Source organism: Petaurus breviceps, unplaced genomic scaffold (assembly GCF_028583685.1).
Source record: "Petaurus breviceps papuanus isolate PSGF00001 unplaced genomic scaffold, PetGlider_PUasm1.0 91133, whole genome shotgun sequence".
Taxonomy (NCBI): domain Eukaryota; kingdom Metazoa; phylum Chordata; class Mammalia; order Diprotodontia; family Petauridae; genus Petaurus; species Petaurus breviceps.
This window is the reverse complement of record NW_027187419.1, coordinates 8,958,858-8,974,248: the sequence shown is the minus strand read 5'-3', so window position 1 is coordinate 8,974,248 and position 15,391 is coordinate 8,958,858. Positions and strand designations below refer to the sequence as shown.

General features: G+C 37.6%; 1 pseudogene; it reads right to left on the bottom strand.

Moving 5' to 3' along the window:
* Positions 1-304: 304 nt before the first annotated feature.
* Positions 305-1,522, bottom strand: LOC138154827 (actin-related protein 2/3 complex subunit 1A pseudogene; annotated as a pseudogene).
* Between the last annotated feature and the right edge of the window lie 13,869 nt (positions 1,523-15,391).

Here is a 15,391-nt window from a genome sequence, read left to right as displayed (position 1 = left end):
TTTCCTGTATTTAAAAAAAATTTTTTCTAGCAGGCAATTTACATAAAATCTCCCTTTAATTTAGTGTGACAACTTCCCATGATAAACTACTTAAAGAGCAGCTTTGGTCAAGAATGGAATGAAATAGCCAATCAAAAAGACATCACTGCTGATATTTTTAAACCAATACATTCACCAATTATGTTAAAAAAAAAAACAAAAACAAAACATCTGCAAGGGATATTTTCTCAGTTTTGACTTGTGGTAGGGTCTTTCCTGTGTTCATGCAAATGCTGGAGCTGCATTCTGTCAAGTATCTGTAATGCTAGAGAAAGGAAATAGAATGGATAGAAGACTCTAACGTCTTGAAATCCCAAATTGTCATTGCTCCATCAATGTCAGTGGTACAAAATTTGCGGCTGTGTTCTTTGTCCACTTCATAAATAGACACTTGGGTGATACTGTTTTGGTGTAACGTCTAGAACAGTGTTGCGATCCTCAGTTGTGGCTCTCTTGTCCATGTTGGGGAAGCATTCCATGGCAGAAATGTTGCACTGGATGCTGTGTTTTGGAATGTCTAATTTGGAGACGAAGGTCAAGGAGCCACGATCATCATAATTGAACAGCATTGAGCAGCAATCATGGCCAGCAGTCACCATGCTATTCTCAGAGACAAAAGACACACTCAGGGAGTGGGAGGAACTCTTTTTTCAGCTGTGAAACCATCATGTTTTTGGAGGCATCGGCAACTGATACAGTACTATTGTGGCTGACCCAAGCAAGGTGGTTTCCAGTGGCAGAGAAACTAGCTCCATGTACCCAAGCACCACTTCCACCACCACCAAACTCTGACATCAGCTGACCAAAAGGCATACTGGTACCCCATGGAGTACTGGCTGGCTTTTCATCAACTTCTTTAATGTAGGCAGAAAAAACTCTGCATTTGAAGTCACAAGATCCAGCAGCCAGCAATTGGCTTTTTTATGTGTTTGCTCACCTACCAGTCACTTTCAGACTCAAAGTAGCACACAGAAATCTGTTGAGCTCCACTACCTACAGCAAATTTATTCTCCAAGGGAGACCATTTCACAAAGGTGGCTACAAGGTTAATCCTCAGGATCACCAAGGTTGGTTTACAGATGCCATCTTTCTGACTCCAGACATTGGAGTTTCGGTCTGCACCACAAATTACAATTCCATCGCTCTTGGGAGCCCAGTCAATACCTGTGATGTGTCCATTGTGTTTCTTCAGTTCATGGGCTTTCACCCGCTGGTCCCCATTCTTCTTATAAATGTGGACTTCATGATTATTAGGGTTAAGGGCAATCTGAGTACAGTCTCTGTTCCAAGCATGGCATGTGATTGGCTCTAGTAAAAACTGATGTAAGGACATTATTCTTAGTGTTTTCAAAAGGGAAAAAGCTGGGATGGGGAGGGTGAGTTTGGGTCCCGAAGCGGAGGATTCTAGGACTCTGATCAGTCCACGCGAATAAGCTCCAGCAGGCAGCGGGAGGAAGACGCAGGCCGGGGCAGTTGTTAATTTATTAATTGATTTCTTACTACTCTATATTAGTTATATGAGATCCCTAGCTACATGACATAAGTATATCATATAGCTACATTAGCTATATGAGAATTTTACTGCTGAACCTATGTGAGTAGATGAACCCACCCAAAAAATTTTCCCTTTCAATCAAAACATCTTTTGTGAATATCCACATTTTTCACCATTTTCCCATCCAACAATCACCCTCCCCTTTGTTCTCCTAATGCAACATAAGAAACAATAGCAAAAACTTTGCCGTGTGAAGCTCTTCCTTCTGGCAGTGCCCCTACAAGATATAACATGAGAAAGGTCAGGGCAGAGGGCTGCTGCCTCTTAGCAATGCAGGTTATTTTAGCAGAGGCAGCACATGAGAGTCCCTTGGAAGACTTGCCTATGTAACCTAATGAGGAAACCTGTCTCCTGTTTTGTCTCCACTGTTCATGAGTCCTTGTGTGTGTGGAGAAGAAATTCTGGGATTTCTCCTTGCTGTCTGGAAGAGAAACAAATGACTGGCTCCCATTCTGGTCCTGGAGCCTTAGTAAGATATTCTACTGAAAACTATCACCAAAAGAGAATGGAAAGACTGAAATAAATGCTTACTTGTTCCCAATAGCTGCTAATTTCCTTTCCTGTAGAGTGTGTGAAGACAGCAGGTAGAACCGGCAGTTATATCTATAGAAACAGGAGAAATGTCATCAAAACAAAGGCTTTCTTCAAATAATTGAACTAGCTTCTCCTGAAAGTGATGAGAAGCTAATGTGCTTTTCCAAAAGGGCTCCAGTGCTGGGCTCCTTTCCTTTCCTTCTGGAGATCATCTGTACTGCACTGTTTGAATTAACTACAGTCTCATCAAAGGCAGAATCTTTGAGAGTTTTTTTTTATGTTAAATTCACTATCAGATATTATTCTGAGTGCCCATGACAAAGTGCTGGTTTCTACACACTGTAGCTTGCCCCCAATGAGCTTACAATACATAATGGACTTAAAATCACATAAGAAAGGACATGAGAGGGGTGGCTAGGTGGCACAGTGAATAGAGCACTGGCCCTGGAGTCAGGAGGACCTGAGTTCAAATCCAGCCTCAGACATTTAACCCAAAACTAGTCGTGTGACTTTGGGCAAGTCACAACCCCAATTGCCCTCCAAAAAGAAAAGCAAAAAAAAAGAGAAAGGATATGAGAGTGTGATACTGTCCCTTCAAAGGCCATAAAGGATAAGCATTTTCCATATATACAAGTTATTGTTTGGTTGTGTCTAATTCTTCATGACTCCATGGATCATAATATTAGCCTGTGGGGTTTTGGGGGCAAAGATACTTGAATGGTTTGCCATTTCCTTCTCTAGTAGATTAAGGCAAACAGAGATTAAGTGACTTGCCCAAGGTCCTATAGCTAGTAAATGTCTGAGGTCATATTTGAACTTAGGTCTTCCTGACTCCAGGTCCAGTGTTCTATCCATTGAGCCATCTAGCTGCCCCATATATAGGTTATAGCATTATAATATTGCTATTCTATGCTCAGCTGCCAGGGCATTTGTCCCAATGCATATCCAATCATATCATTCCATTGCTCAAAAATTTTCAAGTGTTTCCCAAAGCCTACCAAATAAAGTCCAGACTCCTTAGCCTGTCATTCACAGTTTTCCCCAATCTTTCTTTAAACAACCTGTTCATCCTTGATCTATATTATTTTCTGCTGATGTTCAATTAGTCTAGATTACTTTTCATACCCCATACATACCTTTGTGCCTTTTGTAACGCCATTCCCCATGGCTGGATATCCTCTCTCAGTAAGAAGACACTGGCTTGGAAAAGTGGCAAGGCTTGAGTACTAGCCTGCAATCTCATTGGTGGGATGAAGAAAAGGGAAGACAAGGTGAAAATGACTAGAAAATAGATCCCCACTTAAGATATCAACTCCTCACAGACAATAACTGAGGGCAATCAATGTTTGTGTGAGGAAACTGGCAAGAATCTTCTAATTACAGATCAAAGGCCTCCACGTGAACCAGCTTGATCTCATGGCACCACATCAGATCATGTCCTCCTGTTGGAAAGAGATGTAGCCAAAGTACTTTCCCTATGTCCATCCACAGGTATCCTATGTAGAATGAATGAATGAATAAATAAATGAATGATTCTATCTCAGTAAATATAGATTGAATCTATTTACTATTGAATAAAGGATGTCAAGGGGCAGCTAGGTGGCATTGTGGATAGAGTGCTGGACTTGGACTCAGGAAGACTTATTTTCATGAGTTCCAGTCCAGCCTCAGACACTAATTAGCTGTGTGACCCTGGGCAAGTCACTTAACCATGTTTGCCTCAGTTTTCTCATCTGTAAAATGAGCTGGAAAAAGAAATACCAAACCATTCCAGTATCTTTTCCAAGAAAACCCCAAATGGGGTCATGAAGAGTCAGGCATAACCAAAATGACTCAACAAGAAATGATCTCAAAGTTCAGAGATATGTTCTAAAAGTAATAATTACAATATAGCATTTACATAGTTTTGTAAAGTGTTTTATACACATTATCTTTTTATCTCTTGATCCACAAATATGGTCCAAATACTTAGGTTCCTGTTGCATATGGCCAGGCACTCTCAAGGGGCTGTATTTGTATATTTTGTAAAGGTCATAGGATCATAGATGAAAGCTAGAAGGGCCTTTGAGGCCCTCCAGCCCAATCCCAATGTCACAAATGAGAAAATGGAAGCCCTCAGAGGTTACAGGAGTTGCCCATGATAGTAAAGGACACACTTATTTGCCATTTTTCATTTGCTTATGATTCCTTTGTGCCCTACCACATGATCACCTTTTGCAGGATATTGTGGCAAATGAAATAATTTCTAGAGAAAAAAGTTTTTGGGTAAGTTATTATCAGTTTTATCATTCATGGCCAGTAAATGATCAGCAAAAGGGGCTCATTATCCTCTCATTGGTCAAAGAGGATGCAAGGCCACTTCTTGAGGTTTACATGTTCTTGGAAAGAAGTGTTCCAGCAGACAGCAATCAACTCTTACTGGTTTAACAATTAATGAGAGGTGGACTTTACAAAGAAAAGTGGGGCTGAGAATGACACCATGTCACTCTTGGACAGAGAGACTGTTCCTATACCCAGACTATTCCCATCCTGGGGCAAAAAAATCTATCTTCACCTAAGCTTGATTGAGTAGAATTCCCCTTAGACTAGAGATTCCTTGTAAGGTTGGGTGGGGTTGAATAAAGGAGAGGGTTAGCTCAACCTTCAGAGACTGTCATTTTGAAATGAGGATCCTGAGAACATTGGTTATTAATAAGAATTTCTCTCGATATATAATAAATCCACACAAATTATTATCATTCATTCTTGTATGTTATCAATACACCCAAGTAGGAAGAGAAAGAGAAATTTCATTTGAAATAAGTACAAAGTAGATAAACTGTTTTGGAGTTTATTTACCAACACATACCAGAAATCTATATGAATACAGCTTAATTTACAGTAATAAAGACAGTTCTAAGGAATTGGGGGAATGTTAATTGCTTATGGGTAGGTCATGCCAATATAATAAAAATGACAATGTTATCTAGATTAATTTACTCATCCAATGTCAGACAAGTCAAACTATCAAATGATGAGTTTCCAGAGCTAGAAAAAATAATATTGAAATTCATCTGAAGAAATGAAAGGTCAAGAATCTTAAGCAAAATAATGGGGATAAGTAGGAAAGAGGGAGGACTAAATATCTCACACTGTACTTCAATGAAGCAATCATCTAAATAATGTGTCATTCATTAAAAAATAAAAATAGAGATGTCAATTAGTAGAATACATTATGTATACAATATACAGAAGCAAATGAAGACAATAGCAATAGAGTTTGGGATGAGGACTCACTATTTTACAAAAACTGTGGGAAAAACTAGAAAGTAGTCTCACAGAAATTAGATTTGGACTGATACCTCACATGGTACACAAAGACAAGTATAAATGGATTATGACAGAAAAAAGTGATAGCATAATCAAATTATACAACTAAGGAAATAATTACTTTCTGTTCTATGAATAGAGAAATAGCTCATGACCAAACAAGGGATAGAGAGGCTTGCTAAAGATAAAATGGTTGGTTTTGATTATATAAAATTACAAAGTTTTTGCACAAACAAAACCAGTGAAGTTTAAATTAAAAGGAAAGTGGATAACTGGAAAAAATCTTTGCAACAAGTTCTCTGATAAAGGTCTCATGTGCTAGATGTATATTGAACGGATTGAAATTTATGAGATTAAGAACCATTTCCTGATAGTTAATGTTCAAAGAATAGGAATAGGCAATTTTCAGAGGAAGATGTCCAAGCCATCAATAACCACATGAAAAAAAAATGGCTCCAAATGACAAATAATTAGAGAAATATAATTTAAAGCAACTCTGAGCTTCCACTTCATATCCATCAGATTGACAAAGTTGATAAAAGGAGAAAATAAAAAATGTTGGATGGGTTGTGGGAAAACAGGTACACCAATACTCTGTCAGTGCAATATGTCCCCAAAGTTACTAAACTCTGCATTACCTTCAAACCAGTGATACCACTACTAGACTTATACCCCAGAGAGATCAAAGAGGAAAAGGTCTATATGTACAGAAGCTCTTTTCATAGTAACAAAAAATCTTTAAAATTAAGGGCAGGGGGAGAAGATCAGCGGGTACATCCACCTATTGGGAATAGCTAAATAATTATGATATGTGAATGTAATAAACTATTGTTGTGCCATAGCATATAATGAAACCATTTCAGAGAAAAGTGTGAAGATTTTTATAGTGATATATCATGAATTGATGCAGAATGAAGTGAACAGAAACAGAATAATTTATACAATGATAATAGTATTATTAAGAAAATCTACTTTGAAAAACTTTAGAACTCTGAACAATGTAATGACAAACCACAATTTCACTACAGCACTTATACCCACTTCCCACCAGAGAGATGATGGGCTTGACATGTGAAACAAGACATATTCTTTTTGCAGATGACCAATGAGGGAATTTTCTTTGCTTCTCTGTTTACTTGTTATTTTTTTCTTTTAAAATTTTTGTTCAATAGGGTGGTAAGAAAGAGAATGCTTACAAATTGGAAAAAAATAATAAAAGGTTTAAAAGGATATATTTATTATATCTGTCTTTTTATATTTATTTTCATTTATGCCCTATTTTGGTTAATTTTTATCTTTTTATAAAGATACCATGTATTCTTCAATATTTCTTTCAGAAGTCACCACCGTTAGCCAAAGTTATATCTTCCTTCTTGTTTATCTGACTCTGAGAGAGGAATATTACAATCTCCTACTATTATTGTATTATTATCAATGTCTTACTTGCAGTTCAACTATTCTTCTAAGAATGTAGCCACTGTAGGATGGTCTCCTCCACTTCAAAATCCCATATATTTCCTAATCCAGTCACTACCTAACAATCTTGAACCTGCTCTGAAATCATTTTTTCTTGTTCCTTTTTGGTTTTGAATGATTAAAAACAAGAAAAGGAAGAAAGTTTTCAGAAAAAAACTTAGGAAGACTTCCATGAACTGATTCAGGTTGAAGTGAGCAGAATTAGGATGATTGATACTATAATATCAACACTGTAAAAATGAACAATTCTGGAAGACTTTAAAACTCTAATAAACCATGATTCCAGAGGACTGATGCATGACAGAAAGGTGACAGACTAATGTAGAATAAGACATAAATTTCTGGACATGCCCAACCTAGGAATTTGTTTTGTTTGACTTTGCTTATTAGTTACAAAGGTTGTACATTTCTTTTTTCCCCCAGGGTGGAGGGAGGAAAAGGAGGCAAAAGGGGAATAAGATAAATGCTGGATAATTGAAAAAAAATGATGAAAAATATGCATATTTTTAAAGAGACTGTATCCTTTCCAAATGATTTCAGCTCTAAATCTTATGATCATGGATTTTAGCTCTCCAAAGACACTCTGACATTACCCCAATCTGTTTTGTTAGCCCATGCTTGCTCAGTCCCCAGTCACAACTCTGTATGTTTTCTCTCCTACTTCACCTTCTGACAGACAGCTCTACCTTAGCTTAGTTTTGCCTAATTACCAGCACGTGTCAGTCATACCCCAGGTGGAATACTACATTCCCATTGGACGTAATATATTAGTGAGTAGTACGGGTTATTATCCATCATCCTTGCTACATAACCCACCCAATGTTTTTTCCCATGATAGGCTGCCTCCAATACATCTGCCACCCCTGACCTTCTGCTGAGTTACCTATACATCATCTGGTTCTGCAGAGCAGCTTTGTATGTGATTTTTTTTTTTCTGCTGCAAGCTAGGTTAGCAGCATAAGCTCTTATTTTTCACATGTAGTAGACTGGCTTTTCAATAGGTAGATAATTGCAGGAAGTGATGTGAAGTTAAACATTTTTGTCCCAGTCCCTGGATACCTCTTTATTGATCAACACTGGACTAAAGCAGTTGAAACTAATCCAGACGATTTTGTGGACTGGATGAATGAATGAATGAATGAGGGAGTGAGTGAAGGCATGAATTAGTGAACAAATGAATGAGTAAATGTATGAATGAATGCATGTATGTATTAATTAATTAATTAATAAGTGAAAAGTTGTGGAGGGGAAAATATAGCCCATTTGTTTCAACTTTTCTTTTACTGATAAGACTATCTGTGTGACCCTGACCAAATCACTTGCCTTCTGTTTCCCTGTTTCCTCCTCTGTAAAAGAGGATGATAACACCTACCTCCTAGGGTTTTTGTGAGGATTAAATGAGATAATTGTAACATGCTTAGCACAGTGCCTGGAACAGAGTAGGTGCTATACAAATGACCCCTATTATTATTAATCTTTAAAAAATAAAGAAAAAGAAATTGAGTTTCAATGGGGAAAAAATGGAACTAAAGTAGTAGAAGAGAAATAACCTCTAGGGGGTTGGAGAGTTGAAGAATATAACACAGAAGAGGAAGGGAAGGAAAAGAACCACTATATACTTGGAGCTAACACACACTCCTCTCTCTCTCTCTCTCTCTCTCTCTCTCTCTCTCTCTCTCTCTCTCTCTCTCTCTCTCTCTCTCTCTCTCTCTCTCTCTCTATCACACATGAAATTCTTCTCAAAGGCCTGGACTGCGACTAGATGCTCTGAAAAGGAGCTGACTGCTAGTCCTCCCAGAAATGATAGCATAGAGCCATAGAAGATTTCAGGTAAGAGACCATTCAGTAAGGTTCAAAGGAAGAATAAAAGTGTGGTTATTGTCATTAACTCCCTGCTCAGAGCTCCTGAGATAGCTATTTGTCCAGCTGATACCATCAACAGAGAGGTCTATTGTTTTCCCCGCACATGTATACTGGATATAACAGAGAACCTCCCAAGACTTTAAAAATAGATAACTCCTACCCACTTCTAGTAACTATCCTAGGCACAAATGATATTGTCAGAAGAAACCTAGAAAATGTTTCCAAAGATTGCAAAGTTTTGCAAAAGAAATCAAAGATCGTAGAGGCACAAGTAGCAAGGGATGCTGAAAGAAAAATTATTTTGGAAGTGAATAGTTGGCTAGGAAGATAGTGTCTAAGAATAGGACTTGGCTTTCTGGACCATAACTTATGAATCTAACAATTTATGGTAAAAATATATTTACCTGATGTCTTGAAAATCAAATCAAAAGGTGTTAAAATTAAAGGGACAGAGGAAGGAAGAAAGCTCCTCATATATATATATCCAACAAAATAAATATTGTCAGAAGTGGTTACAATGAAGTGAGATTAATAAGAAGTTTGTGAGACCAAACTGAAGAACAAAGTCACTAGTAAAACCCATAACCCCAAATGTCAAAAAGCAAAAGAGACTAGAGATTGTAATGCAAGGAGTCAAATTGACCTCATAGGTATCATTTAGATTAGATGGCATGAAATCCATGATTGTAACATACCTCTGCATGTTTATAACTTATTAAAAAACAACAAGATATCCCAAAGGTGGGGGGAGGGAATAATGGAGTATAAAGGAAGGAAACAAACACTTATTAAGTACCTACTATGTTCTAAGCAACTGTGCTAAGCACTTTATAATTATTACCTCTTTTGATACTTCCTTCAACTCTGGTGGGCAGGTGCTATTATAATTCCCATTTTACAATAGAAGAAAGTGAGGTAGACTAAGGTTAAATGACTTGCTCATGGTTATACAGCTAGAAAGTAACCAGTAAATAAATCGATATTATTAAGTAACTGAGGTTAGATTTGAACTCAGCTCTTCCTGCCTCCAGGTCTAATTACTCCCTTCAGGATCAGGAAGCTTGTTTTGATTGCAACTATTCCCTCCCTTCTGTTATCCTTTATCCACTGTGCCATCAAACTGCTTTATTTTCTATTTTTCAAATTGTACATAAATTTTTTTTAATTATCAGTTCCACATACAAAATATGAAAAAAGGATTGTAAATGCATATATATGTATATGTGTGTGTGTGTATACCTCTATTCCATACTGCTTGCTTTAAAAAAAAAGTATAGAACAAATTCAACCAATTATTTTAAAAACTCTCCTACTTTGTACTTCTTTCTGGACTACTTTATGTATTCTGGTGCACTTTAAAGAAATATCTCAACGGTCCTCCTCTTTTTAATTGTCTTCTTTTGGGGGAGGGAGGATCACTATTGCTACCTCATGCCTATTTAAGAACAGAAAGTAAAACAAAACAAAACAAAAATATTGCAACAATAAACATAGTCAAGCAAAACATACACATAGCAGTCATGTCCAAAAATGTAGATCTCATTCTACCCCTTGTGTCTCTCTGGAGGTGGGTAACATGCTTCGTCACAAGTTATCTGGAGACATGGTTGTTCATTGCTTTGATTATAGCTCTTAAATATTAAAAGATGTTTTTTCTTTAAAGTATTGTTGTCATTCTATGCATTTTTCTCCTGGTTTTGCTCTCTTCACTATGCAATCATTTCTGATTCACGGGATTCTCTAAATCATCTCTTTCACTCTGTCTTAAAGAACAATATTCCATTACATTAAATAAATAAATTCCATTATCTTCATATAACATAGTTTATTCAGCTATTGCCCCCAGTGATCCCCCCCACACACACACAGTTTCCAGTTCTTTCCCTTTAATTACTCTCTTCAGGATCAGAAAGTTTGTTTTGATTACAACTATCCCCTCCCTTTTATTATCTTTTCTCTTCCTCCCCACCCCCATCCCTTCCTGTTTCCCTGAATTTAACATATTTCTACACCAAACTGTGTACATATTTGCTCTCAACCCTTCTTTGTTCATTTAAGATTAAAAATGAGATTTATCTGATGTCCAATCCACTCTCTCTTCCTTCATGTTTATATACTCATTTTTCTCAAGCACACCAGTTGTAAAAATAGTAAGCCCTATACCTTTCATCCTCATTTCTCACTAGTATATTCCTTTTCCCTTCCTTTAGTCTTTCCCTTCTTAAAACTGTCAGAAAACAACCCAGATTCAATATACCCCCCCCCAGGTTTTCTATCTTATTTAACTCAATACCTGTGGAAGATATTAAGGTTCTAGAACATTATTGTAATGATGATCAACTGGGAAAGACTTAGCTACCCTGATCACTACAATGATATAAGACAATTCCAAAGGGCTTAGGATGAAAAATGCTATCTGCCTCCAGAGAGAGAACTGATGAACTCTGAGTGCAGATTGAAATATACTTTTTTCATTTTCTTTTTCTTGCAACATGGTTAACATGAAAATATGTTTTGCATGACTCTATAAGCATAATTGATATCATATTACTTTCCTTCTTAATGAGCAGGAGAGGGACAGAGGGAGGTAAATAATTTACCTCAAAATTTTAAAAAAGTATATTTTTCTAAAAGAAGATATTAAGTTTCTAAAATGACACTTTTTTCTTCTGCTCTTATCTCAATGTTAGCCTTTCAACATCATCCATAGTCCTTGTGCTCAAATAAATTTGCTTTTCTAGATTTCTCTTGAATCTTGTGATGTGTTTTACATTTCTTTTTTCAAGTCTAGTCTTTTCATCTGGAATGTTTGAAAGTCCTCTGTTACCAATGACATCATGGGATGATGACTTGCATATGAATTGGACTTAGGTGAGGCAGAGTTGTACAAAGTCCTCAGGTTCACTGTCTCCTCTAGTCGTAGAAGCCCAGTGGCAACACAGAAGTAAAGATGATTGGTGATGGGTGATGGTCTGGGATGCAATGGATGGCCATGGGGTCTTTGATGCCTGAGCAAGCACTAAATGCTTCACAGCACCTGCTTCAACCACCTTCATTGGCTGTTGCAACAAATTGTTCTCATCACCCCACTCCCCAGGGGAAAGTCTTCACATGATTGGGGTAGACATCCTCAACTCACCAACAGGTTTTAGGTCTATTAGTTGCCCTCAACCTGATTCAGCCTATTAGAGAAACTTACTGCAAAGAACTTTTCCCCAGTAATGTGCTTCTTTCTTAATGTTGTTACATTGTTTTTGTTGGTGAAATTTAAAAAAAAAATTATATATATAACTGACACCATTTTATGCTCTATTTCTCATGATCCTCTTTTTGTCTGTGAATTATTCTTCTATTCATAGATCTGAAAGGAAATTTCTTTCTTGCTTCTCTAATTTATGCTACCACTCTTTAGGTCTAAGTTCATTTGGAGCTTATCTTGGTATACCACATGAGATATTCATCTGTATCTAGTTTCTGCCAGACAGCTTTCCAATTTTATTAGTAGTTTTTGTTGAATAGTGAGTTCTTATACCAATGGCTGAGATATTGGGCTTTATCAAACACTAGGCTACTATACTTCTTTGTTTTTATATATTGTATTCCTAATCTGTTCCACTTTGGATTTCTAGGAGGGGAAGTATGGTAGAGAGAAACATGTGGTGGTTAAACACCAATGGAATGAAAAATAGAAATTATTTTTTTTGTCACTGGGTTTTATTATAGACCAACTACTAAAAGAGAAAATAGATGAGTTCAGAAAATATCATAAGCCTGGCATAGGGGTATGATATTGAATTCATAATAGACTCCAATTATCTGCTAGGGCTCTTTCTCTGACAAAAGCAGAGAGGTGTTTGAATCTGATTCTTACTAATAGGTCTAAATTTGTTACTGGGGTGGAGGTAAAGGGAACATGGGAGGAAGTACCCTCTGCCTCCTAGAATTAATAGAGGAGATGAAGGCCAGGCAGAGTCTCACATGCACCCTAAACTTTGGAAGAACATATTTCAAAAGTTGAGAGGAACAATAGGCAGGATTCCTTGGACTAAAACTGTATAGGGGTAATCAATCCAGGAGAAATGGGAAGCTCTTAAGAATGAAATTTTGAAGATGCAAAAGGAAGCAGTTCCAAAGATATAAATATATAAAAATATAGAAATTATTAAAAGTATTGATGTAGATATACAGAGAATTATCTAACCACTGTAGATTTTTTTGAAAGATATGTACATGTTACAGGAATAGGCACAAGCACAGAGTGTCTTTGATGGTATCACCCCTAATAGAGAGGTTGGTAAACCTGTTTATAGGAGAGTCATGATGACTTGAAATGGAAGTGCCTTGGAGAGACTTAAGCATGCCTGGATATTCTATATATCTTGTTCTGATTTGCTAACTATGTGGTTGGGAGATGTCTTTTTGGTTGGCTGGGTAGCTAGAACTGAAAAAATCTTCCAAAAGGTTGTAGTGACCACACCTCAGCCATTTTCTCTTCAGCTCCTCTCTTGGTTTGATTCTTTTGTTGAAGGTGTCATTTGACAAACAAATCTATGGCAAAAGAGACCTTGGGTCCTCCATACTGAGACCAGGATGTGGCCTAGTGAAATGGACCTCTGTCCTTTTGCCTCTGAATGGGTTTCTTTTTTTTTTTTTTCTATTTTAGGTGAAGAAATTAGAGAAAAACCCCGTGAGTTTTGAAAAGTAAGAGAGAAAGATTATTAGTATCCTGACATCTGAGAGTCTGGGTTTTATAGCAAGCTTAGCATCAATGCCTCAAGGAACAGGCTGTGATCTTTGTGAGTGACCTTTAAGACTCACCCCAGCGGTAACTGAAATGAGGACTTATCCAATAGCTATGCCACATTTGGACATGAATTTGGTGAGATCAAAATTGTGAGCTTAAGAGTGAGTCCATTCTCCCCAGAGGTTGACGTGGTGTAGGGAAGATTGTGCTCCTGAGGTGCTGGGGGAAATATATGGTACTGTTTTTATTGCTATATTTCTGAAGTAAATATCCTTTTGTAAAAGGTAACTGATGTTAAGTGGTTAAATGGAACTGAGTACTAGTCATTGGCAAGTTAACAATGAGGGGAATACAACTAGTAGGGGCTTGATCTAATAGCATTAAAAGAGATACTCCCAAACTCTCCAAGGGAATCCCTGAAGCCCTGATGAGGAAATGTATCAGGCTTTGTTCAGAGAGAATGAGCTCAGATCCCATTCTCTATAAATAAAAACAAACAAACAAACAGACAAACAAAAAAACAGGGGAGGTAACAAGATACATATGAAAGTTTGGCTGAGCCCTGTAAAAATATTATCAGGAATGGTAAAGCTCATAATGAGCTAAAACTGTCATGGGAAACTAAGAACAACAATAAAATGTTGCCCTTCACTCTACCTTGGGCACTATTTAGGCAAAGATGAGGATCAAAGGAAGGGGCAGAACCGTTGCTTGAAGGGGGCGGGGGGGAAGAGAGATCAGTGCTGGTGGCTGTGAATGGCATGATGACAACCGACTGCAAGGAGAAGAGAGAACTGTTCCGTTCTTATTTTGTTTTTGTTTTCTCTGCTAAGGAGAATGCCTGCACTGAAAGTGACAGAATAAAAGGGGGTAACAAGCAACTGATACGTAAGAGGAGTAAGGAGATAGGAAGAAGCCACCTAGTTGCTCTTCATGAATTCAAGTCACCTAGTTCAGATGAACTGCAGTTATCTCTTCCACATCATGGTTTTGATATATTGTGGATTGGCATAAGATAGTAAATGTGAATTTTGGGGAGTCTTGCTGAAGCCACAGACAACACTAATAGATGACAGAAAAAAGTTTACAAACTGAAAAATGCCTAACATGTTGCAATAAATTAGAGCAAATCATTCACAGAAATAAAGGTACATCAGGGGCAGCCAGGTAGCACAGTGAATAAGAGCACTGGCCCCAGAGTCGGGATGACCTGGGGGTTGAATCCGGGTTCAGACACTTAGCACCCACCCAGAAACACCTGGCCGTGTAACCTTGAGCAAGTTACTTAACCCCAATTGCTTAGGGGCGGCCAGGTGGCTCAGCGAGTAAGAGCACTGGCTCCAGTGTCGGGATGACCTGGGGATCAAATCTGGGCTCTGATACTCAGTACCACACCCAGAAATAACTGGCCGTGTAACCTTGAGCAAGTTACTTAACCCCAATTGCTTATTAAAAAAAAAAAAGAAATCAAGGTACATCATTCACAATGACATAATAACTTATCACTAAAGTGGCCACATAGTTTTCACCAAAGTGGTCACATAGTTTTAAACAAAATACATTCATTCAGTTATTTAGTAATTCCTTAATTCAATCATCATTAAGGGACACAAAGTACAAAGGTCAAAGTTCTCCACCCCTAGGTCACAGTAAGTCATAATCTCAATCAGTACACAGTATCTAAGTAAAGTCTTCTTTTATCTTGACTTGAGACTGGCTCTCAGCTTCCATGGTCCCTCTTCCATGGTCCCAGCTCTAAATGTCACCTAGATTCAAAGGCAGGTACTTCCCAGTTCCTTGTCCAACTCCTTGTCCAGTTCTTCATCAAATTCCCATTCTATATTGAAGTTCACAGTGTCCAGTCCACCTCA